The sequence below is a fragment of the Mus caroli genome, unplaced genomic scaffold (assembly GCF_978045245.1).
Source record: "Mus caroli unplaced genomic scaffold, Mus_caroli_1 scaffold_1, whole genome shotgun sequence".
NCBI lineage: Eukaryota > Metazoa > Chordata > Mammalia > Rodentia > Muridae > Mus > Mus caroli.
In genome coordinates, this window is record NW_028227256.1 from 123,360,874 (window position 1) to 123,388,029 (window position 27,156).

General features: G+C 44.5%; 1 protein-coding gene across 1 annotated transcript in view; it reads right to left on the reverse strand.

Annotated features, from left to right (window-relative positions):
• Positions 1-19,842, reverse strand: part of Nckap5 (NCK associated protein 5) — an 896,002-nt gene extending 876,160 nt beyond the window's left edge. The window contains exon 1 of the mRNA XM_085840657.1: positions 19,393-19,842. The gene's annotated coding sequence lies outside the window, so the exon portion shown is untranslated. The remainder of the gene's footprint in view (positions 1-19,392) is intronic.
• Positions 19,843-27,156: the final 7,314 nt, after the last annotated feature.

Consider the following 27,156-nt stretch of genomic DNA (forward strand, 5'->3'; position numbering starts at 1 on the left):
CTGAGCTGAACAGATCACCTAATCCAGTCACTCTAATCACAGTTAGTCATTCTGTCATCCAGTTCTGGGTCTAGATTCAATTTATATATTTCTTGTGTGTGTGTGTGTGTGTGTATGTATTTGTGTGTTCTTGTGTACTTGTTTCTGTCTGTGCATGTGTACATGTCTGTGAAGATGAGTCATCCTCTATCACTCTCACAATTTTGGAGACAGGGTCTCATTGGATCTCACAAATTAGTCTTGACTGGTAGCCAGTGAGCCCTGGGAGTACACCTGGGAGTACACCTGGGAGTACACCTGGGAGTACACCTGGGAGTACACCTGGGAGTACACCTGGGAGTACACCTGGGAGTACACCTGGGAGTACACCTGTTTCTCACCTCCCAGCACAGGGATTACAGGCACCATGCTTTATTTTTTTAATGTAGGTTCTGGCTATATAAACTCAGGTCTTCGTGCTTGCATGGCAAGCATTTGGTCAACTGAGTAATCTCTTCCCTGCCATTATGCTTCTAATTGAAGGAAGTTTTACTCTCACACCTAATGAGATTGTTAGAATCTTTTGCAGCAGAAACTTCCTCCTCTGTATCTTATAAGTGATAGATATGGCTCCATTGTAAACTTCCTTTTCCTCATCTGCTAAGTTCCATATATATATATATATATATATATATATATATATATATATATATACCTGGTCATAAGTATATATGCACTTACATATATAAGTATGTATAATGCAGGGTTCCATAAGTTTTTTCTCAAACAAATATACAAGTACACATTGTGTGACTGGGAAGAGAGCAGGAGGACTCACATTGAGATCCCCAGGATCCACGTGAAAGCTGCTTGGTGGCATGTACCTATAATCCTAGCCCTACAGCAGAATCCCAGGCACTCCATGAACAGCTAGTGTTGCTATTTCTGTGATCTCCAAGTTCAGTGAGAAACCCTGTCTCAAAAAATTAGGTAAAGAGGAATAAAGGAAGATAACCCAATCCAATTTGTACTGTTTTCTACAGTTCCAGGATAGCCAAGTTTAGGCAATGAAGGAAATCATTGAAAACATAAAGCTGGTGAAGATATAATTGAATGAGGGGACCATGTTCCAGCCCAGCCAGCTGAAGAACTTGGCATCTTTGGCCACATGGTTCTGGCTTTAGGGTCAAGGATGGAAGACAGGCCTTATGGAATCTTCCCCCATGAGTACAGAAAGCTGCTGAGGCCAGGGGTGTGCCAAGAATGTCCCTGCATGGATGCCCAAAGAGGCCATTTTGTAAAGCTTTGAAGGTAAAACCTGAATTGCCTTGGAGATCCCAAGATGTTGGAGATGATAGAGCTGTGCGATACTTGCTAAGGTGGGCTGTTAATAGGAAGTTGAGCTCGGCCAAGAGAGAGGCATGTGTTGCTATCAATAAAGCTGAAAGGAATTGGAGATCTGAATAGTGCTTTGATGTCAGAAATAGAGATGCAGAGTTTGGAGTTTCCCCAACTGTTTTGTTTTGTTTTGCTTTGATCCAGTATTTCCTCACTATGTGCCTTTCCCTATGTATTGAAATGTTATTATATGTCCTGTGTCATGATATGTCAGAAGTATGTGATCTGGTTTTCTGTATAGCCCTGGCTGTCCTGGAACTCATTCTGTAGACCAGGCTGGCCTCAAACTCAGAAATCTGCCTGCCTCTGCCCCCCAAGTGCTGGGATTAAATGCGTGAGTCACCACTGCCCACTTTTGTTTTGTTTTGTTTTGTTTTTAATTTTGATTTTATTGGGAATTAAAGTTAAGAGATTACATGGATCTCAGAAAAGACTTCGGACTTCGAACATTGTTGAGACTGTAATAGACTATAAGGACTTTTGAAGTTGGACTAAATGCATTTTGTATTATGTTATGGCTACAAATCTATGGTGGCCATAGAGTGAAATGTGGTGGTTTAAATTGGTATGGCCTCTATAGACTCATCTTCTAAATTTGTGGCCCATAGATAGTAGCATTATTAGCAGGTTTGGCCTTGTTGGAGGAAGCATGTCACTGTGGAGATTAGGTCTCACATGTTCAAGCTGTGCCCACTGTGACACATAGTCTACCTCTGCTGCCTTCAGATCAATTGTAGAACTCTCAGCTCCTTCTCTAGCACCATGTCTGCCTGTACACCTTCATGATTTTCACCATGATGATAATGGACTGATCCTCTAGAACTGTACACCAGCCCCAATGAAATATTTTCTGTTATAAGAGTTACAGCAAAAAAACTCTAAAACAGAAATTGATACCAGGAGTGGGGTGTTGCTGTGATAGACCTAACCATGCTTTCGTTTGGATATTTGTGAACTTTGGAATTGTGGGTTAGAAAAGCGTTTGAGTGTTTAAAGTTGGGATTAATGGTCCATCCTTATAGGAGCGTGGAAGACAGTAGTGCTGTGTGTGATCTGAACTATAGGGATCTGGTTCAAGAGGTTTCAGAAGAGAAGAATGTCAGTTTGTGGCCTAGAGACATTCTTGTGATATTTTGGTGAAGAATCTGGCTGAGTTTTGCCCTTGTCCAAAAAAAAAAAAAAAAAAAAAAAAAAAAATCTGCCTGAGGCTTCAGTGAAGAGTTTTGGACTAATTGCATTGGCAGAAACAATATCTTAAAACAGTCTGGCATTGACTCTGTTGTGTAGTTACTAGTGTTCACCTTCATGAAGATCTATAACAAAACAGAGAAAGCCTGTAAGGATCTCCCTTTCATGGCTTCTAGTGTAGCTCATGTCTCTAGAATCCTACCCTGCTTAAGTTCCTTTGATGATGAACAGCAATTTGGAAGTATAAGCTGAATAACTCCTTCCTCCTCAATTTGCTTTTTGGTAATTTTTTTACAGCTATAGAAACTCTAACTAAGACAGATAGTTTATTAAAAAGAGTTATTTACAAGCTAAACATTAAAGATGCAAGTCTCCAGCTCTTTCCAGGCATTCCCATCACTATAGGGTAGATTTTATCATTATGGCATGCAATCAAGAGAGAGACAGAGTGACAGATACAGGCCTATATACAAAGAGAGAAAGGGAGAGAGACTGAAAGAAACAGAGACAGAAGCAGACACACACACACAAAGAGAGAGACTGAGACAGAGACAGAGTACATGACATGATGTTTAATTTTGACTGTCAACTAGATTAGATCCAGTGTTAGCCAAAAGAAATACCTCTGGACAGGTCAAGTCTGTGCAGGCATTTCCAGAGAGGGTTAACTGGGGGAAACTACCCTCCCAGAGTACATAGCCCCTTCTAAGAGGCAACTCAGACACAAAGAGGTCCAAAGAAAAAGCAGGGCTGCTTGCCTACCTCCACTGCTTGTTGCTGAATGTGTCTATCCACTGCTGCCCCGTCAACCTTTGCCATATTACACTCCCAATTCTTGAGCTTTTCAACACAGACTGAAACCAGGAGCTCCCCAGGAGTCCTCCGGGCCTTCATCACCAGTTTGAAAATCCAAGGCGACCCGCCTCACAGACTGAGAAACTGCAAGGTTCTCTGCCTCTACAGAAGACAGACAGCCTTTGTTGCCTGTACAACCTGTTGTGTGCAAGCCAATCTAACAAATCCCCCTTTAATAATACACACACAGTTCACACATTCTATTCCTCTAGAGAACCCTGGTTAACATCTGACACTAAAGGACAGACATCAGGACAGGCTTGGCACCAAACCTTACAATTTCACTACTAACATTGGCAGAATAGATACAAAATTGCCAATGTCTGGACTCTCCAGAGATGTCCTTAAACCTTGTCGAAGACATGGTGCCAGGTGGGATCCCCTCTATTCCAGATTTTCTGTGAGCAGTTAGATTTGAGGTTGGATATTAATGCTTATAAATTTCAAAGGCTTTAATGTATGTCCTTCTCCCTGTTCAAGCACAGAATGTATATTAACAGGACTGGAAATCATACTGAAAGGTGGTCTGTAGAGCTCTGCTATGGATCAACAGTGGAGCCAGTCTAAGTTTTGATCCTGGCTCATCCTGCTGATCTCTCTGGCATTGTATGGGCCATTTAAAGCTCCGACTTTCAGCTGTCTCTTCTGCTAACTGACATGATATGGAGAGTCAAGAAGTATTCACAGCATCTACCAACCAAGAAGTGGAAATGCAGTGGCTAGTGTTATGTTGCCACACTGAAGGTGTACTATGGGAAACCTGCTACAATAACACATGCAGCACATTGCTAGTGCTGTGTAAGGCAGGTATGGTAGACTAGACCCATAGCACCTGAGAGATGGAAGCAGAAGGATCAGAAGGTCTAGACCGTCTTCAACTATTCAGTGACTTTGAGACCAGCCTAGGTATATGACACCCTGCCTCAAACAAAACAAAAGTCTCATGCAGCAAGACTACAAAATGGAAAAGAGGAGACTTTCCTAGTGTGCTGGAGAGAGAAAACTTCCAAGCCCTAAAATATCATTTAAAAACAAACAACCCATAAAGTTGCACAGTTCTCTCTTTGGACACACTCCTATGTCAGAGTTTCCTCTTTCAGGCAGAGATGACATGTATAGACCCTTGTCTTAATGGAGCAAAGGCTTATTATTAACCAACAATGTACCAAGTATAGGAGTCCCACTGTCAGCTGAACACTTAAAGAATGGTATTGAAAACTTCACAATTAGAGATAGCCTTCATTGGATTAGGATCCTAAGAAAGATTCTTCCCCCACCCACTTCTCCCATTGCCACCTTCACCATCACAAAGCAACTCTGTTTGCCTGGCCATGGCACAACGCAAGGCATTGTGGCCCTTGCCATCCCCCTTCTCCCTCTATGACCTACAATAAGTAGCAGCAAGGTTGCTGCCCCAGGGTTGTATGTGTGCTACTGGGGAGTGGGAGGGGGTGGCTGGCGACACACATTGGCCAGCCATTAACTGCATTAGTTATTTTTGTCGTTGTTATGACAACAATACCTGACAAAAACAATGTAGGGAAGATGCACCCACCCTACCCCCACCCCCTGGCTCACAGTTTGAGGTAACAGTCTGTTACATGGAGTATGAGACATCCAGTCATGTTGCTCTGGCTGTCAGGAAGCAGAGAGAAATGAATGCTGTGCTCAGCTCACTCTCTGTTTCATCCACTTATGTACTTCAGGATCTCAGCCCATGGGATGGTACTGCCCCTATTGAGGGGGGATCTTTTCATTCAACTCAATTAGCCAATGCAGAAACTTTCTCACATAGACACACCCAGAGATTAGCCTATTAAGTGATTCTAGATCATGTCAAACTGATAATCAAGGTAAACTCTTAACCTAACATGCCATGTTGATTATCTGTGGCTGGCGTGATGGCTCAGTGGTTAAGAGACCCCACTATTCTTCCACAGAACCTTTCTTCAGTTCCTAGAATCCACACTTGGCAGCTCTCAGCCACCTGTAACTCCAGTTCCAGGGGATTTGACTCTCTTGTGGATCCTATAGGAACCTGCAAACATGTGGTGCACACATACACACTCAGACACACATGGACAAAGCAAAAACAAATAAGAAATCAAGACGAAACATAGTGGATTTTTCATTCAGTGAAAGATACTGAGCAAAGCCCCATAGCTTCCCACCATTGCAAACAGTTAGCAATGCAGTAAGTGTGCTCCCTCACTTGCACCAACTAGAGCCGTTTCTCCTCCAGCCCCTTAGGGAAATAGCATGCACTTTTCAAATACAAATGATGGAAACCTACATAGTCAGAAAACTCAAGACATATTACAGCCAGTGGATCCACACATGAGAACCAAAGGCAGGGCTCAACAAACTGATGCTCTCTCAGTCTCTCTCTGTGTGTTTTAATTATACACACCAATCTATTGTATATGGCAGCATGCTAAAGAAAGAGCTTTTTCATATATGTTATACATTTTGCCTATCCTCTGTCCCTTAGTTGCTTTCATTCCTCTAGACAGGTTTGCTTCCCTTTTTCTGTTTGTATGAAATCCAGAACCCTATCCTCTGCCCTCAAATGGGAACTGCAGTGAGATTTTTGCAGTGTACAGCAACCTGGGTGCTTTGTAAGCCAGGGAAAGGGGGAGGGAGCTGGCTGAAGGAGCATACAGCACTGAGTCAGAGCTCAACTATTTGGGAGATTCCATCCATCCCTCTGGAGGTTAGTAACTTAGAAAAGACAACCGGTTCTGGCCTCTGGTGATAAACAAGGGAAAGAACCCAAAACTCCGTGGGATCTTGATGGATAAGACGAGCTCTAAGAAAAACTAATTTAAGCAGCCGGGAGGCTCCAGACAAAGGCAGTGTTGACAGATGTGTTGGGGCAAGGCTAATGACATGACTAGGCCAGGCTGCGCCTGGCATAACGGAGTCCATTCAGCTCCACCTACCCCACCCTTCATCTGAGTCAGCTTAAAGGCAAAGAGAGCAAAGCCCCCCCCCCTTCTCTTCTGGGACATCCCCAGCCCGTGAGAAGGAAAGCCGCACTTAAGGTTTGAAACCAGCAGTGCAGAACCCACACGTGGGAAGTGCAGAACTGATAACCATCCCTGGGGCACCTCAAGCAATCATGTGCAATTTAAAAACACATGCTATAAACCCATATTTAAGGTTCATCAGAAGCAGCAAAGTAGCTGCATATAAACCATGGTTTCTGAACACTGGAGACTATAATCCCAGGAGACAGGGCATGTTGAATATTAAGAACACAAAAGATCAGATGAAGCCAATTTGGCTCTGAGTCATGAAGACAAAGCAAGCAATTGGAATAGCAGAGTATGTGGTGAGCTTGCTGGCTGGAAATAGGCACCACTAATCATCCACCTACCCTGATCTTTGTAGGGATTCCTCAATGGGTATGAGAGGGCACATGGCCCATCCCTCAGGCTTAGCCATACACTTCTATTTGTGGATCTGAACTCATCCACCTAGAGACCTGGGAACAGAAAGAGTCACACTTGGTATCTACAGCAGAACTCTGCAGTGGCTACCATGCCCTGGCCTCTCTACACCTTTACTCAAAGATAGAAGCTATCCATACTGCTTCAGAGTCTAGACCTGCTTCTCCCAGAAGTTGCTCATTCTCCCATCCCTGGTAGGACCACTTAGTAGTAAATATTGACTTTCAAAGATAGGCCATTGCCAGGAGACTCCACAGTTTCTGCTGTAATACAGCAATCTTCACAAGACCCATACTTAGTCTCCTGGCATAGGTTGGTCTTCACAAAGGGCATATTTAAATAAGAGTGTAAAGTTCTCAAAAAAAAGGGCTGTTTGGGTATGTGTTTGTTTTCCCATAACCTGTGAATGACAGGCAGCTCACAGCCTCAGTCATGGTGACTTGAGATGAGAAGGATGGCCTTGCCCTCCCAACCTTCCTACCAGCTTCTTGTCTGTATTTCATTTCTGTTGTGAATTTAGTGGGCGTACACATGCATACGTGCAAGTGTGCGCATGCACTCCTGTGCGCATGCACTTCTGCATGCATGTGTGTGTGTGTGTGTGTGAACAGTGGTACACATGTGGAAGCTAGAAAACAATGTGCAGGAGCCATTACCCTCCTTCTATGAGGTGGGCCTAGGGGACCAATCTCAGGTGAGGGCTATCACCTGCTCAGCCATCTCACTGGCCCTAACCTGTATTTTTGATGAATCCTTATTTGTGAATAAATAATAGATGAATCAATAAATGAATTTCCTGTACAAATCAAAGATTCTTCCTATAACATTTTCCTATATCATTTTTGTTTCTAGTTTTTCTTTGTTGTTGTTATATCTTCTCCATGAAAGCAAGGCAACGAGGCTCTCTATACCTGAGCTGTAGAAGGGATCCTATATATTTAATTTTTACTCCTCTTCATAAAACTTGTAGTGTTTCTCACTGTTTCTAGAAACATCACTACTAAGACTTTGTACACTTAAAAAATATATACACTTAAGTGCTCGAAATCAGAGTTGATGAAAAGAAGTCAAAGACCCTGAAGAATATATAACTTTCAGCTAAATGGTGTTTCCATGTGTGCATATATACATCTTTGCATATGCATGTGTGTGCATATGTGAGCATATACATGTGTGCATGTGTGTTCCTGTATGTGTGTATGTGTATGTTTACATCCACATGTAAGAGCATATGTGAATTTGAATCTCTCTGTATATGCACATGTGCATGCATGTTGCACATGTGTGCATGTACATGTGAGTGTGTGCACATGTTTTATGCACCCTTTCTCCTTGTGGTAACCTTCCCTATGCAATGAGGGGGAGAGCACATCTCTGTCCATTTCAAAGCAGCAATTGTACACACTGCTCTTCATCATGGAGATCTGCACCATGGTGAACAGGCCTTTGAGTTCCCGGCACCTCTGTGTGGATTCCTCCTAGATAAAGAAAAGCTGAGCGGCTGTCTCACTAAGCATCTATAGGCTTGTAAACATCCTAGTCTAGACAATAATTAAAGTCAGAAATGTAACTTAATTAAAGCATGTCTCTTTGGAGCCCTGGGGGCCATTCCTCGTGCTTGCTACAAGTAGTGTTTATTCAGGCTGTTCTGGGGTGTGCTTGGGGATATCCTGTTAGGACAATCTCTTAAATTAAGTGTGAGAAAGGGCTATGAAGCAGGGAGGTCTGGCAGATTTAGGTGGGTGCAATAAAACAAAAGAGGATGCTTGTCTGAATACCCAAGCACAGGTGTCAAAGATGACCACCATGGGATTGGTGATGGCTCCATGGGCAAAGAGGAACCGTACAAGCAGGAGGGACTGAGTTTGGATCCTCACAATCCCTGTAAAAAAAGCTGGGCACAGTGGTTTGTTGAGGCAAGAAGTTCCCTGTGGTTTGCTGGCCAGCCAGCAGGGCATTCTTAATGAGTTCCAGGCCTGGAAGAGACCCTGTCTCAAATACAAGATGGACACAAGAGTGACACTGAGGCTAACCTGTCACCTACATGTTCACGTGTCTGCACACACTGCCACCTATGTGCATATATACATGAGCATACACACACACACACACACACACACGCACACACGCACGCACGCATGCATGCATGCAGCATTGCCCAGTAGCCAGGATTTCAAGGGAACAGAAACTGAATTTGCTCTTTTAAGATCACAATAAGCCCTTAGACCAAATAACACATTAGAAATCAATAAACCATCTTCTGATACATATGCAGCTAGAGACACGAGCTCCGGGAGTACTAGCTGCATATGTATCAGAAGATGGCCTAGTCAGCCATCAGAGGAAAGAGAGGCCCATTGGTCGTGCAAACTTTATATGCCTCAGTACAGGGGAACGCCAGGGCAAAGAAGTGGGAGTGGGGAGGGGGAGTGGGAGGGAGGGTATGGGGGACTTTTGGGATAGCACTGGAAATGTAAATGAAGAAAATACCTAATAAAAATAAGAGTAAAAAAAAAATTTTAAAAAATGATTAGAACCGCAAAAAAAAAAAAAAAAAAAATCAAAAACCAGAAGTTTTGAGGGCATGGTTGGCATTTCCATATATTTTTGTCTGTTTACAAAATATTTTTATCACTTTTTTCATTGGTGACTGCATTTCATATACACAGATTTTACCTAAAGCTGTCATTTCTAGCTTCTGACTAAGTTTTTTTTTTTTGGCTTTTTCTGAGACAGGGTTTCTCTGTGTAGCCCTGGCTGTCCTGGAACTCACTTTGTAGACCAGGCTGGCCTCAAACTCACTCTGTAGACCAGGCTCTCCTGGAACTCAGAAGTCCACCTGCCTCTGCCTCCCGAGTGATGGGATTAAAGGCGTGCGCCACCACGCCCGTCCGGCTTCTGACTAATTAAAAAAAATGTAAAATGAAGGCTCGATTTGTTTTCAACAATGATGACACTGTTGGAGTCACAAAATAATGCCACATCAGGACTGCTTCCGGCTGACCCTCTCTACAGCTCACCTCATCCAAATCACTTCCTGCCACCAAAGGACCAGTGGCAGTTCTCCTGGTTATCACACAGTCAATTTTTCCCTACTCTGGCAGCTCTCTTTATTTGTACCCCCTCCACGGTCTTTGCAGCTAAATTTGAATTTCAGACCTTTCCTCCCTCTCCCTCTCCCCCTTTTCTCCCCTCCCCCTCCCCCTCCCCCTCCCCCTCCCTCTCCCTCTCCCTCTCCCCCTTTTCTCCCCTCCCCCTCCCCCTCCCCTTCCCTCTCCCTCTCCCTCTCCCCCTTTTCTCCCCTCCCCCTCCCCCTCTCCCTCTCCCTTTCCTGGTTATAACTGTCAGTGTCTTAACTGGCATTTTTCTTTTTGTGTGGTGAGTATGTACATGTGCATATTGACTGGTGCACTTGTGTGGGCAGGTCTGCAAACATGTTTATGAACATACATGTGCAGGCTGGAGGAACACCTCTGGTGTCCTCCCTCAGGAGTTGTTCACCTTGTTTTTTGAGACAGACTTTCCCATTGGCCTGGGCCTCAATGAACAGGCGAGTTCCAGGAGTCCTCTGACTCCCACCTTTCCAGCACTGAGATTACAAATTCATACCACATCCAGCTTTGTGTGTGGATTCTGGGTATGAGACTCGGGTCCTTGTGCCTCCATGGGAAGCCCTTTGTCAGCTGAGCCATCTCCTCAGCCCTGAACCCTCTTTTAGAATGTGCACACTGGCCTTGTTAGAGATGGGTCAAGATTGGATCACAGAAGGATCATAGAAGCAGAATGGTAGAATCAGACAACTGGACACAGGGTCAATAAACCAATAGTCAGAACTCACCGGGATCATCAGAAAAAATAAGGGTTCAGAGCCACACTCCTCACCCTTCTCTGAAGTCTTGATCAATACAGAAGGTCTTGATCAATGCATCAATATAGAAGCTCTTGATCCATATGTAAATATGAAGCAAAGACATGAAAAACTTCTTTCTCTTGTATAAAATCCTGCCCTGCCTGACTCACAGGACTGTTGTAAAAGCCAAAGAAGAATGATTAAGAAAGTGACCGATTAAAAACTAAATCAGTCGAAATTTTGTTTTACTAAATTACTAGATCACATGGACTTATAAAAGGAAAACTCTCTACCAATCCAAATTTTCTTAAGTCCCATTGAAAAAGTAAGCAGGATGCCAGTGTATTTGGAATATATGCTGTTTTACCATCCACCCAACAAAAAGAGAGTAGAAAATAGTCACAATATAAACCTACCTTAGCAGTATTACCAACACCGCTGTGTTTAATGGAAGTCATGCAATGTAGAATTTCAACCAAATCCAGAGACTTGAAGACTTTTATCTAAACATCTAGCACAAGGATGGAGGTGATCCAATTATGAGAGGGGTGTTCTCAAATCCAGAATGCTACCAGAGAGTTAATTGTTTAAAATCGAGCTCTCTCCCACTTCTTCTAGAACCCGACTTACAGACTCACTCATTCTTTGCCAGTATCAGCAGGGTCATCGGGGTACACCAGAGGCCTGTTCGGCTCCTTCAGCCCACATGATTGGGCTGCACCTTGCTATGGTATGAAGTAGATTAAGGCAGTAGATTAACGTCACTAGGCTGGAAACTAAAGGGGAAGTCTCAGGTGACTGGCCAACATCCGGAACAATAAATTAAAGGTTGTGTTAAACTAGAGGTTAAGAGCTTAGACTCTGGCATTTGGGAGGTCAACAGGATTAAATCTAACTCCACTGCATACTTAGAAAAGCTATCTAACCAGGTAGAATCTCTACTTCCTTTTTCTAAATGCCAATTCTTACTCTTTCTATGATCTTGTGTAGATTAAATAGGATAGCTCATATATATGGCATGTCGTGTAACGCAGGGCTTATGATAAGGCCCCCCGAAAATGATGACGGCACCTAGCATCGTGAGTAGCCTATCCACGAGCAGTGATGAACTTGACCTAGGTAGATAGACTTCAACTTTGAAGGCCAAGGTACATTTCCCAGATGAGCCTAGTAGCTATAAGAGCATTTCCTACCAGAGACCTTCCTCAGGCTGAATGGTACATATAAATCCCTTTGGGTGTAATCTTTTATAAAGTATAGGTCTCTGAGGAGCATGCTAGTCACCAATGCATGCCTCCGTGGTTACAGAGTCCACCATGCATTCCCTGGCTCCTTGTATAAGATGTGAACAAGACCAGCCCTCCAGCATTCCATCATCACCATAGATGGGGTAAGGATTAATGAGGCCCTCCTCCCTGTGGAGGTATAAGCTGTTAACAGTTGCTGGGGAAGGGCAGTCATATTCCACAGTAGTGTAGCCACTAGCAAATACCCTTTTCAAGTAAATAAGCCCTAAATGACCTCATGATCATCAAGCCACCTCTTATTAATTGTGTAGGGTCACATACAGAAGACGTGAAAATGGAAGGGGGACTTGTGAAGAGTGGGAGACTTACTAGGAGAGGAAATGGAGGAGAAGAGGGATAATGGAGAGACTTAGAACATTCTACATGTATGTGAAATTTTGCAAGGGGTAATTAAAGAAAATAAATCCAGTATGCATGGACTCACATGTCAGACACTGACCTGAGCTCTGCCCTGGGGTGGTGAAGGAGTCGCAGGTGTCCCTTCCCTAATAGGGACAGCCTCCCAGCAAGGGGAGGAGACAGGGAAGGCCACAGAAACTCCATCCTAATGCAGACACTAAAAGAAGTTAAGATGTTAGGGTTGAGGTTATTTACTTATTTATTTACTTACTTATTTATTTTTATTGTTAGGATTTTTTCGAAGGGGGTGCTTTTTGCTCCTGATGGCTGTTTTCTTGAGGCAGGATCTTGCTATGTAGCCCAAGCTGCAATTGTCTGGGTCATGTTCTTGCTTTCTATTGAACTCTGAGACTCCAGGATGCTGCTCTCCCACAAGTTAATGATAGTGAGGCAGGTGTTGCCTGACTCTTTATAGACTAAGTTTTATAGTGACATTCATTTTATCCAGGAGACCCTACAGCAACCTTAGAGGGTCAGAAGGCAGACTCCACGCAGTCATGCAGCCTTCTGCTGGCTCTGACAAAACAGCAGAGGGAAATAACTTTCAAAGAAAAGTTTATTTATCTGAAGCTCTGGAGAGAGGGAAGAGTAGGGAGAGATGGAAAGAAAGAAGTGAGAGAAGGGCAAAGGAGAAAAGAGGCAAAAGAATAAGAAGATGGGGAGGAGCAGGAGGAGGGGGAGGGAGAGGAGCAATAGAAGAAGCAAGAGGGGGAGGAGGGAGGATGAGGAGAAAGGAGAAGGGAGGAGAAGCATGAGACAGAGAAGCAGGGGGAGATAAAAGAGGAAGAGGAGGGAGGGGAAACAGGATGAGGGGGTAGGAGAGGGAGAAGCAAGAGGGGAGGAGGGAGGAGAAGCATGAGGTGGAGGAGGAGGGGGAGGAGTAGGTAGGGGAGGAACAGGAAGGGGATGAGGCAGAAGAAGGGCAGAGAGAAGAGTAAAAGGGGACAAAGAAAGGAGAGAAGGGGAGAAAAATGGAGGAGAGATTGAGAGCAAGAGGAGGGTAGGAGAAAACAGAAGAAAAGAGAAGGGGAGAGAGGGAAAGTGGGAGGGAAGAAATGGAGAGAAGAGGGAAAGAGTGGGTAGAGACAGGAAGGGGAGAGAAACAATGGGATATGTCACCAGTACCTTCAGAATATCCTAGAAAGCCTCACCTCTCATGGGCCCCATCCTCCTCTGCTGCTATCACTTTGCAGGTGAGGCCTTCAATCTAATGAACCTCGTAGAGCCTCTTTACACAGTACCAAGATCACAGACTGCACTCTGGCTGCTCACTCAGCCTCTCGCACAGCAAGAGCTCCTCAACAGAAGCCTTTCTCTTAGTGGGAGAGAAGAAAGCAAAGGCAGAGTGGCCCCGGAGCTGGCCATGTGGCATCCCTGGTCCCAACCCAGACACACTGGGAGATTCTATCACCCTGTTCCCAGGCCTTCCCTTGGAGGTCTGCCCAGTGCCTGGCTCTTTCTGTGAGACTTCATATGCCACCTAAAACCAGTTAGAAAATCTTTCCTTCTACTTAAACCAGCCCAAAGGGATTGTGGTGTCCATTACTGAGTCAGACTGAAACAGAGAAATGTGGACCAGAGAGATAAGGAAGTAGCAAAGGGAGTGCTAACAAGGGGAGTATTGATAGGAACAGAACAGGGAGGAGAGCTGACAGGAGGGAGGGCCAACGACCTGGCTCAATGGATTGAGGTGCTTGCTGCCAAATCTGACAACTTGAGTTCGATTCCCAGGAAAGAATCAATTCTCACATATTGTCCTCTGACCTCCACATACCTGCCACAGCACAAGTGATTCCTCATAATACACACATACAAAATAAGTAAGTGTTAAAAGGAATAACTGTGAGATAAGAGAAAAATTTGAGATGAAGTGGCCAAAAGGCTTAATTGATGCTATGAGTGTGTTTATATGTCCACATATGTGTAAGTGGGTATGTATTTGTGTGTATGTATTTATACTTGTGTGTATACATGTATATGTATGTGTGTTTGTGGGACTAGCTGCTTGTGGAGACCAGAGCATAGCCTTGGCTGTTATTAATAAGATGCCATCCACCTTGTACTTGGAAACAGGGTGTTCCACTGCCCTGGAACTCAGCAAGCAGGCTATGCTGACAGGTTAGTGAACCCCAGGGATTCTCCTGTTTCCAGACCCCCAGAACTGGAATTATAAGTAATGCCGTTACTTCCAGCTTTTGTTGTTGTTTTCTGTGTTGGTTTGGGAATTTGAACTCAGGTCCTTGTTATTGCAAAGAACTCACTTAAGTGACTGAGAAATTGCCCCACCCCTGTGAAGTCAACTTTGACAGAGATATGGAGGAAAAGAAGATGCCCATAAAGAAGCCTCCAGGAAGACCAAACATCAATGGCTAAGGCTCCAAAGGGAATCTATTCCTTGGTGTACAGCAAAACATGACTTGGGACAGTGACAGCAGAATCTTGAGCAGAGCACAGAGTGGTTCAAAGTTGTCACACAGATTCATGCCACTCTCTACACAACTTCCTGTTGACTACTAGATCAGTACAAAAACTAAGGATGAATATTCCCAGACTGGGAAGACAGCTCACAGGTTAAAGCGCTTGCTTTCCAAGTGTGTGGACATGAGTTCTGATCCCTAAAACCTTTCTTTCTTTCTTTCTTTCTTTCTTTCTTTCTTTCTTTCTTTCTTTCTTTCTTTCTTTCTTTCTTTCTTTCTTTCTTTCTTCCTTCCTTCCTTCCTTCCTTCCTTCCTTCCTTCCTTCCTTCCTTCCTTTTTTTCTTTTCTTTTGTTTGGGGGGTGGGGGTGAGACCGGGTTTCTCTGTGTAGCCCTGGCTATCCTGGAACTCACTCTGTAGACCAGGCTGGCCTCAAACTCAGAAATCCACCTGCCTCCGCCTCCCAAGTGCTGGGATCAAAGGTGTGTGCCACCACTGTCCGGCATCTAAAATATTTCTGTTGCTGGATTAAAATAATCCATCAGAAAACAAGTTAGGGAAGGAAGTCTCGAAGTTCCAGGGGGGAATTCAGTCTGTCAAGCCTGGGTAGGCATGAAGGCATGAAGGCATGAGCTAAGGTTTGCCTGACAGGAGGCAGAGATCAAATTTCATCCACACACAGAGGAAGCAAAGCTAGCAGGAAGTGGGGCCAGGCTATAAGACTTCCATGCCCGCCTCTCCAGTGATGTATTTTCTCCAGCAGCCTCTACCTCCTAAAGGCTCCATAACCTTTGCAAACAGCTTCACCAGCTGAGACCAAGGATTCAAACTAGTGAGTCGATAGGGAAGATTTCATTTTCAAACCACAGCACTGTGTAAAAAGCCAGGTGCTATGACAGGAAAAGCATCTGAAAGCTTAGTGACAATAAGACAGGGGACAGAGGTAGGCAGATCCCTGGAAGTTTTCTGTAGTGACCAAGTTCCAGGCCAGTGAGAGACTCTGTCTCAAAATTGAAAAGGTAGAAGATGCCTGAGGAACAGCATCCAACATTCAGTTCCTGGATCCCCTCGCATGTGCACTGTACATGCGTGCACTCGTACACTCACACATACATGGACACACAGAGAGAAAGAGAAAGAGGAAGGGATGGAGGGAGGGAGGAAGAGAGAGCGAGCGCATTGATTTTACAGAACCACAATATTGAAGCAATATTTGAATCACTTTATATAAAAAATGACCCACCCCTACACATCACAGACTGGAAATTCAAAACAAGACGTATTCTAGCCCACAGGTAGCTCAAGAAGCATGATTCTCTATGCCTAGCCTCTCTGACTTTTCCTGCAGGTAGTATTCTCAGATCTGTGTGACCACGATGACTCAACTCTGCTGGAACAGCTCAGAGGCAGCCACAGACAGTAAGTAAACAAACAGGTGCGGCTGTCTTCCAATAAAACTTTATCCACACAAAAACACAGTGGGCAAGTTTTCTCCTGATTTGTAGCTTGTCAATTCCTGTGCTAAGCTGAGGGAAGGAGGCTGGACTTTACTTAAAGGCAATCAAACCACCTGCCTGATCAAAGCTCTATCTTTCTTTTCATCCTCCTCGTCACTGTTCAAGGATATTAGTAAAACCTTCGTGTCTTGGTCCCTTCTTCAGAAAGGTGGTTGGAGCTCCTCCCAGCTTCCAGCCAGGCCTCTCACATAACAATGCTGGCAGAAGTCCCTGCCCATAGAGAATATGTATCTGTAGAACGCTCATCTATAAATAGGACATTTATATGTCACTCTCTACCCAAAGGCTCATGGACCATCTAGGAAGAAGGATTAAAAAGACTGTCAAAGCCAAAGGTTGGGAAGGGCCAGACCGGAGTTGTCTTCTGGGCATGACAGAACTGTTGTACTCATCAATTTACAGCCTCCTTGTTTACCTGCACAAGAGCTGTACAAGATCAAGGTAACCAAGACTCCAGCATGGAGGGATGAAGGACTCGAGTGGCAGATAATGGCTTTTGGGGGAGGGGGAAGACTTGGCATCTCTCTCTCTCTCTCTCTCTCTCTCTCTCTCTCTCTTTCTCTCTGTGTGTGTGTGTGTATGTGTGTGTGTGTATGTGTGTATGTGTGTGTGTGTATGTATGTGCATGTGTGTATATGTGTGTACATGTGCCTATGTGTGTATGTGTGAATGTGTGATGTTGCTGTTGAAAGTGTGGCCCCTGGTAAGTCGGTGTGCACCAGTGGACATCCCTACTTGCATGAGTATATGGGTAATTAAAACTGAATCTGCTAGCTCACTTTTTTTAGAAAGAAAGAGCTGGGGGCTAGAACAGTGGCTCAGTGACTAAGAGCACTAGCAGCTAAGAACTCAGTCCTGTAGATGGCCTAGATTCTATTCCCAGCACCCACAACCATTCAACTCCAGTTCCAGGGAATCTGAAACCTTCTTCTGACCTCTGTTGGCCCTGGCATATATGTGGTACACATACTACATGCAAACAAAAAAGGGCTATATACATAAAAATAAATAGAATCTCTTTTTCTAAAGTGGATGCGAGCCGGGCAGTGGTAGTGCACACCTTTAATCCAAGCACTCGGGGGCAGAGGGAGCAGAGGCAGGCAGATCTCTAAGTCCAAGGCCAGCCTTGTCTACAGAGTGAGTTCCCGGACAACAGAGAAACCGTGTCTCAAAAAAAAAAAAAAAAAAAAAAAAAAGATATGTGTGTTTGGGAGGAGAGACAGGGCATAAGGGTGAATCTGAAAGGATCCTAAGACAGGGAGCAGGGGTTCACTCTATGCCTGTATGAGGTACTCAATAAATAATACAAGTATTATTTTTTTTAAAAAAGATGTACCTGCATATGGAATATATGTCTAAAGTCAGAGTCTCCCAGGAATATATGACATTCTCCCCACCTTCCAGGAACCAGCATGGTACCCCTCATTCTGCTCTGCTGAGTAACTCAGAGTCTGGAGAGGCCATTTACTCTCAGGGACCTGCCAATTGAGCCATGGATCACCTTGCCACTCCATTGCCCAAGGTCTTTCTTCCCATTATTCAACACAAAGTTGCATGTGGGTCCATATGGACTTCTGTAGCCATTTCCTGTCTCATTGTGTGTGTTTGTTGGGGGATGGGGGTGGAATCATTGTATGGGACAGGCACAGGTCACACGAAGCTGTGTTTTCCCTCCAAGTTCTGGCACTGCCACAGGCAGGGAAGCTATCTGTGTTCACGAATGTCTCCATTCACCCAACACCTCTATCATAAACAGAGCTCTATGTGCACATAGAGCAAAGTCACTGCCTGCCCACAGGAAACCCACAGTCCTTTGTTCATGAGAGGATGGACTCTCCACTGGGTCCATTCAATGGGTAGAGAGCTGAGTCAGGTTTTTTCCTAAAACTTCTTCTATTCAGTATTTCCTTCATTGACTTGCGCCACTCTTAATGGGTAAAACTTTGCTGTTGCAAGATCCCTTAAAATACCCCTCCCGGGGCCAACCGCTGTTTATCTTGGCAGCAGGTAGCTCCAAAAAATTTGGAAAGTCTCTACTTGGCATGGGCTCTGAGCTACTGGCACGTTAGAGATTAATAAAGCACATTTAGCAGCGCTCAGGTCTCTGCAACACAATCCCTCACCGTGAAACGTGCGAGATTCTTTGTTCACGGCGAACAAAGTCGAAGCCAGAATGAGCCAACCATGATAACCAGAGATAGGAAACAGTCAAGATCCTTGAACATTTTTCATCTGGCAACTGGTGGGTAGGAGTTGATGCCCAGTGCTCAATTATACATCTGCTTGGTGTTCACGGCTGTATGAACTGGGCAGGAATGTGGGACCCCTGAGCTGGGAGCTGACTGAACAGCAGCGCCAACAGGCTGTACCTGTTTCCTTGAAGCCCAAGAAAAGCATGAACTGAAAGACAGCCCGTGAAGTAACATCTCCAGAAGCAGAAAAAGAATCAAGATTTACCAAGACATTTCCAAACATTTTGGCTTTTCTTTAGAAAAGCAAAATGCTTAGGTTTGTTTGGATATTAGAGAGAGAGAGAGAGAGAGAGAGAGAGAGAGAGAGAGAGAGAGAGAGAGAGAGAGAGAGAGAGAGAGAACCAAGTAAACTTTGCTCGATTGTACAGGTGTGCGCTGGTAGCACAGGAAGGAGACAACAGCGACAAGAAATGGAAACTAAAACTCAAACAGGCATTAGACAGCAATTACATTACAGGTTCCGAGGAGGAAGCAATTCACTGTGAAACCCCACACACCTGGATTCTCGCAAAGCAAGCACCGGAAGAAAATAGCAGGGAGTCACACGCGCAAAGGCACCATGGTGAGTGCCAACGCAGCCTCCACGTGCTGAGCGATGCCTGGATGTATTTACACTGAGTGGCTCCTCCTTGGAGTCCTCCAGAAAAATCACACAGACCTGCAAATCAGAAGTCCAGACCACTGCACTGCTCCTGCTGAGCACAGTAACCTTAATTCTCCACATCAAAGTCCACACACAGTGGGACAAAAAGCAAAGCAAAGAAAAGTTCTATCCTTACCTAAAAGGCATAGCAGACAGGCGAGCTGGTTGCTCCGCCACCGTTAGCCTGCTCCCGTGTTCTGTCTCATTCCATCCAAAGTCCTAGTGCTATCCAGGAGGGCTCCTGGGGGGTTCTCGGATCTTCCTGTAGGAGTTTTTGATCACTGGCTTGCTTAACAAACACGCCTGTGTTCTGCGGGTGTTTGAATGCAGTACCACACCGGGCACCCAGCCAACACTCAGCTTCCACAGGCAACAAGAGAGAGAAAAACTCACACCCTCCCAAGCAGGCTTCCCTCCTTGGTGTCTTTTAAGGTGGGGATCCAGGTGTCATCTCCGGTTGGAGGGTAGCGTGAAAGGTAGCTAGCTCCCTTTTCTGACTTCTCCACTGCCTTGTGGGAGCCCCAAAGTTTGTTTTTCTATCTCACTGCCCCGAAGTTCTCCTCGCGATCGGGATCGCCCGGCTTGCCTTTCCACCAGCTGCACTTTAAATGTATTTTAATTGGCTGGAATGTCGAAAGAATCTATTTGGCAGTCGTTTACATGGGACGCACGCCCAGGGCAGCTGAAAAGAGGCCCCAGAAGCGGACGATTACTTCATCAAAAGCGGCAGTTTGAATAGCACTGACTCCTACGGAACTACAAGGAACGGAGTTCTATAGCCAAGATGGAATAATTAATAATTTGTGGAGAAAATTCTTCATTCATCTAAAAAAAAAAGCCAAAATGAAGGGGCGGGGGATCCCTGCAGGTAGGAGAGTTCTTTCTGAAAGGGGTGATATACTAGGGCCCCTGTTCTGCTCTCTACAAACATTGATTTTGTATAGCCTTACAGGAGGGACATATGCATAATTTGGTTTGCCTGAAAAGTTAAATCAAGTAATTTTCACTTTCAAAGAGCCCCTGAGATGCATAGCACTTTTCCACCCTCATTCATTAGCCAGACTCCACAGTAGATATTTTCCTGAGTGAAAGACAGTTATTCAAGTTCTTTCTTTTCTTGGCGACCTCTCAGCTAGATCCAGTTTCAAAAAAATTCTCCGTGAATCCAAATAGATAATCATCACCGCACAGTATTTATAAGCCTGATTAGAATTTAAAATATTTCCAAGTGAAGAAGGGTCTAGGAGATCACTGGGATGGGTCAGACCACTTGCTAGGCAAGCATTAGGACCTGGGTTCAAATCCTTAGAAGACACATAAAAAGCCACGTGTGGTTCTGTACACCTCTAATCTCAGTAGGAGGGTAGCTGGGGCTTGCTGGCTGCCCCATGTCACGAGATGAAAGCAGAAAGAGGTACAGGAGGGCTCCCAGCTTCCTTCTCTGGCCTCTGCATATATATGGGCATGTATATACTCACACAAGTGCGAGTGTGAACTCTCTCTCACATATACATACAAAAAAATGTTACTCAAAAAACGATAGCTTAGGCAGATTATGACATTAAACAGTAGATAACACACACTTATGCATAAATGTCTCAAAAAATAGAATAACAAAGCAAACCATAAGTCAGATAAAACAAGAGATAAATAGAAGAGCTTTCATATTTTTTCTAGACTGCTGATTTTCCAGGAGGCTGATTTATTGGTATATCTCAAGTGGGCTTACAGATTAAAAAAATCCCAGGCTTTCTGGGTTGCCCCAATGATCTCCCTCCTTCAGAGCACCTGCCTTTAGTGGGGTACTTAGAACGAGGCAAGCACCCCAAGTATTCTTCTCCAATGGAAAATGTGAGCCAGGAAACACTGACACATACATTCATTACTCTGCCTTCCTTCATGTTAATAAAACTGTCTGTGGTTCTCAACAAGACGGGACATGAGGAAGGGTGATGTATGTGTGCATCGTTCAGGACGATTTGTTGAACTGCTCAGAGGCAAAACCCAGCACACCGGGAAGCTAAAGAGAAGGCTGGAAGAGAGGACTGGGCCAGGCTCGTGGATATGCGATCTTCATAGCCCTGTAAAGCCCTGTTCCCTGCAGGGGCTTGTGTGTGTGTTAATGTGCTCTCTTTCAACATCATTCTTATATCACATTTATTTGTTCATATTGTGTGTACACGTAGAGGTCAGAAGACAACTTGAGGATGCCAGTTCCCTCCTCCCACCGTGTGGGTCCCAGGATCAGATTCATCAGGCTCGGCCAGGGCTTTTACCTGATGACCCGTCTCCCAGGCTCTTCTCCTGTCATTCTTGACTTCTTAACTGAACAAGGGGCCCTGTGATTTCACTTTGCTTTAAGACTGGAAGACAGGCAGCAAGACCTGAGAGAAACAGTAGCCATCTATGAGGTTAAACACAGGATTGCTATTTTAAAACATAGGGAAGAGCCAACTACAGTGTGCTCATGACAAGTGCTTTCCATACCTTTGCCTACTCAATGCATTGCTGCTAGGTGGGCAGAGGTCTAAGATGGAGAATGCCACCCCATCCCGCAATCACTGGTAAGATGGTGATCTATGTGTTGTATGCAGTTTACCCTGGTTGAATGCATCACCGCACTGCATCTGGTAGGTTCAGAGAGTCTTTGTCCCCATACAGTCAGCTCCCACTTAGTTATTCTATGGGCAGAAAGATCCACTGCATAACCAGCCACCTTCCTTTTCCAAATTAACTTAAAGTTAACTGTGGTTAACTTTGCCAAACCCAAACACACCACTTGGCCCACCACTGTGAATTCCAATAACTCTCAAGCTCTTCAGGGAGCAGGAACCCCTGGAGTGCTCTCCATGACCTGAAGCCTGGGTGGTAGCCTTCCTTGGCTTATCAGACGGCATACAGAAAGCCTTATCTCTGTAAGAGAGGAGCTTGCTCTCTGATGTCAAGCACTTCCCGCCTCTACTATCTTGAGTCTGTTACCTGAACTTCTAAATGTTTGGCCTCGGTGTTTAATAAGCAAACAGATCAGCATTCCAGAAAGAGAATTTTAGAGATTAACTGATTCTATTATTTTTTAAAGGACATTTGAAGCAAGAAAATAATCACACACAGGCACATACATGCATGTGTACACACACCCAAGGGACATGCGCATATACATTCACTCACAGAATCGAGTTTGTATGCGTATGCTTTCTTTTGCTATGCATGTTCCTACTTTGTGTCTCTTTGTGTACATGTTCAGTTGTACATGCATGGTGTGTGCATGTAGAAGCCAAAGGTCAACATGAGTCATTTCCTCAGTTGCTCTCAGCCTTAATTTTTGAAACAGGATCTCGGCGTCACTGAACGTAGGACTCACAGACTCTGTTAGACTGGTTGACCAGTGTGGTGGTTTAAATATGAAATGGTGTGCTTTGGTTTGGGCATCTGAACACTTGGTCCTCAGTTGCTGATACTGTTTCAGGAAATTTGGGAGATATAGCCTGGCAGGAGGAAGTATGTCACTGGGGTTAGAAGAAGTGAAAGAAGGAGTATGGAAATGATATAAATACACTACTTATGTAAGAAATTCTCAGAAACCTAACAAATTAACCAGAACACAGATAATTGTTCTAGATGCTACTTGGGTTACCTCTTTGCAACCTTCACACAGTGCTGTGGGGGAAACAGTATTTAATCCTTCTTTTGCAGAATTATAAGATAAAGATCTGCCCGAACTACTCACATTGTCACTCCCAGGAATTGGCAGGGCAGAGATTTAAACTCTACTCCCGATATTTTCTTCCCTACAACTACCCACCTGTCCAAAACAAGTCAAGGAACAGAAAACAATTGGCTCCTTAGGAGAGCCTCTTTATCCCCCAAATTTAGTGCTGATGTAGGTCAGTGACTCTGGTCAAAGACAAGAGATTGGTCTGGGAGACTCTGGAACTGAGAGGAAAGATGAAGGGGAAGATTGGAGAGATGTGGGTTGGGGGAAGGAAGGAAAGAGAGGGAGGAAAGGGAGAGGGAAGGAGATAAGGGAGGGAAAGGGAAAGGAGAGGGGGAGGGAAGGAAGAGGTAGGGAGAGAAGAGGGAAGGGGAGAGTGACAAGAAGAGTGACTTTGGATGTTCCTTGCATTCAGAAATGGTGTTTTAAAGCCCCCATATCTAAAAGAAGTGTTTCAGAAGACTAGGGGGAAAGTAGCAGCCCACCAATGTGTTTGGAAGCCAAAGAAAATTCACCACATTTACACATGTGCTACAGCTGCTGTCTTCAAATACAGTCTTATCATTTCCATGGTATCTAGACCTTTGGCGACTTCATCAAAATCGCAGTGACAAAAAGATTAGTGCACAGCTTTGGAATTTGTTCTTGCTAAGCACACTTCCTGATCATTGTCACAGGCAATCATGATGAGACCTTACATGCTCCAAAACGAAAACTATATCCTTGCATTGCTTAGACGCAAGTCAACAGAGTTTTCAGGAGACAAGCCACACAAGGTGTCTTTTCTGGGATGGGCCTTGGTCCAAGACCTGAGATGGATTCGCTCTTTGGAAGCACAGTGATTACCAAGATTTTAAAGATGGAAGAATGGGGACACAGAGCTTGGACTTGCCTTCTAGCTTCCAAACACTGCTCTCCTGTTACTCACAGCAGCCCACTGCCCTGAGCTTTGGGACAAACCACTGAGGAGAAGCTCAGCTCTGGCTTGGCTCACCTTCTTACCTCCTTGATTGTTCAGTATTTTCTCCAGTGGCCAGGAGTGTTTTCCTTTTTCGTAACACAGGTCTGCAAGAGGCCAAGTTTGATAGAGGTATTTTAAAAGTTTTTCTTGGCTTATTTGGGGGTGGGGATTTTGTCTTACAACTCAAAAAGATGTTTTGCTAAAACATCTCCCTAGTTTCATTTGTTACTGTGATTTAACGCTCTGACCAAAAGCAACTTAGGGGAGTTGCTTATGTTTCTAGGTCATAGTCCATTGAAGGAAGTCAAGAGAGGAACTTGAAGGTAGGGCTGCTATTCCACACAGCATTGTCTCTGGCCAAGGAACTCAGTGAAGTGCGGCTGAAAGAATGCTGCCTAGAAGCTGGCTTTCACAGTGCAACAGCCTTGATGGCATTGACATGGAGGAGCCTGATCCAAGAGCATGAGATCAGTAGAGCTGATCCCGCCCCTGAAACATTGGGTGAGCTTGCCTGGGCAGTGTTAGAGAGCTGGTCTTAGTGGTGTGGGTACAAAAGAGCTGGTGGGCTGACTAACACACCTACCATCAAGGCCTAGATCCAGGGCTTTGACTTGGCTCACCCCAACATCTACCCCATGTATGAACTGCTATAGTACATGAAGAGGCCAGTCCTGTACAACTAAAGCTGCAAGATCTCCATGACACAGGGCAACAACAGGGTATTAAAGAGGAGTTCTGCTGAGGATCCAGTATTTGTAGTGTAGCAGAGAAGTCTCAGTGCATTGTTACACCTTCCCAGACAGAGTCTTTAGGAAGAGCTTCAGGGTCTGGCTCTTCTTCCTGTTAATTCCCTTAATCCAGGGATGATGGGGGAAGAGGAGAGGAATTACCACAAGTACAGGGTATGCACTGTGGGGGTGTCCTCACAGTTTACCACCTCAGCACTACTGATACAGTGGTAATCCTTTGCTTCTCTGAGTAGACGTCCAGCTGTCAATGCAAAGCAGACAGTGCCTTTAGGTGTAGTTAACTGTATAGAAGTGTACCATCTTTTTGCTGTAAGCAATTCTCTTGGACAGAATGGAAGGGTGCATCCCTGCCCCCCAAAGAGAACATACATTGTAGAGATAAAGTTTTGGGCTATTGATCAAACTGAAAGGATGTCTTGAGAGAAACTCAGGCCAAAAAATCCCTCTTTTCTGTGTTGCTTCCTCTTCCACAGGTAAGTAACTCTAGGACTATCTCAGACCCACAGGCTAGTATTTTGTGGATGACTAACAAGCTTGGGAAATAGCTAAATAATGTTAGGCAACACAAGTGTATAAAAACCCATAATTTCAAGACAGTGTGTATATTCATGTTTATGTATGTATGTACATCTATTGCATAATACTGCATATATATTGCATAATTCACACACATGCATACATGCACACATGCATTCACACATATGTTCCTATGTGTACATATTCTTGTATGTACATTCTCTTGTGTGCATATTCGTTGGTACGTGGGTTTGTGAACATGTTTTTATGATTATGTGCTCATATAAGTGAATGTGTGTAGAGACCAGAGCACAAGCTTGGTCTCCTTTAATCAATGGCTCTCCACTTTGCTTTTTGAGATAGGGCCTCTCACTGGCTTGGAGATCCTTAATTAAACTAGAATGTTGCCTAGTGAACCACAGGATTCTGTCTGCTTCTATTTCCTCAGGGCTGGAATTCTAAACATGACTTTTTACATGGGTTCTAAAGACTGAACTCAGGTCGTCATGCTTGCACAAGTCCTTTCCTGAGTTAGCCATCCTGAAGCCCTTCCTCCAATTCCCTACTTCCTAAGGTTCTTTCTCTCTCTCTTTCTTCCTTCTCTCCCCCCTCCCCCACCCCCCAGGACAAATTCTGTCTTGAACTTGTTCACACACAAAGAAAAGTGAAAGTCTAAAGAAATAAACAAAACCAACAAGACAAAACTGCCAAAATGAAACAAAAACCCACAAGGGGGTTGCAGGGGTGGTACTTGTAAGGAACATGATGTTTGTTTTGTGTTGACCCGCTACTTCTGGGCATGGGGTCTGTTCTGGAGCGTGGTTGATACACCCAGTGACACTGCTTTGGAGAAAGATGATTTTCTCTTTGCCAGCGGGTGTCAATTGCAAATAGCTTTCTGGTCAAGAGTAAGAGGAACCCTGTGTCCACTTCCCCCTCTCTGTGCTTGACCCTGTCTGTCTTGAACTTGTGCAAGCCCTGTGCATGCTGCCAATCTCTGTGAGTTTAAATGTGCCTCAGTCCTGTTGTGTCTGGAAGGCATTTTTTCCTTGGGGGGGGGGTCATCCACCACTTCTGTTTTTTATAATCCTTCTGTCTCCTCTCCACATAATCGGGGTGGGTAGTGGGGAGTAGGGGAGGGAACATGGGGATAACACTGACAAAGACTGAGTGCTCCAAAGTCTCTCACTCTCTGCACATTGATCTCTGAACTTGATCCCCAGAACTCATGTTCTGGGCACGGTAGCATGAATTGTAATCTCAGCACTAGGGAGATGAAGACAGGAGGATCCCTGAGATTGTTGGTGACTCCCAGGACCTAGTTAAAGACTCTATCTCAAAGACTAAGAGGACAGCTACTGAGGAATGACACCTGAGGCTAACCTCTGGCCTCCATGCAGGAACCTTCACACACAAGCATACACCCTCAAATCTCTCCACACACACATCTTAGGTGGCACCATTTCAATGTTGGGGGGGGGGATTTGAACAAGGGGTGAGCGAATCCCAACTCTACCTGAAACAAATGAGGAAACTGTCAGCCATTAACAAGCAGTGGGAGAAACTTTTAACACAGTAATGATTAAATATAATCAAAGAATGATGAATTATCTTTTCCAAAAAAATTGTAACTATTTATCCAAAGCAGGAGAAACAAGCACCGTTTTATATTAATATCAGTGGTTGTACTTAAAAACCTTACTCATCCACAGGCGTCATGGAGAAAGGGCCTTTCCATCACCTCCCCCATTATTCATTTTTCAATATCCGTCTTCTCTCTTATCTACTTTTGTTCCTTTTAATAACATTTCAGGGAGAGGCATTTAGGGAGAACAAACCATGGAACTTCACAGAAGAAAGAAGAAAGGGAGGAAGAAGGAAGCAAGGAAAGCTGAAATCAAGCCCAGACAAGAGCTGTTTTGAAAGTGTTTCTGGATGGTATATGTACATATGTGGCAGAGT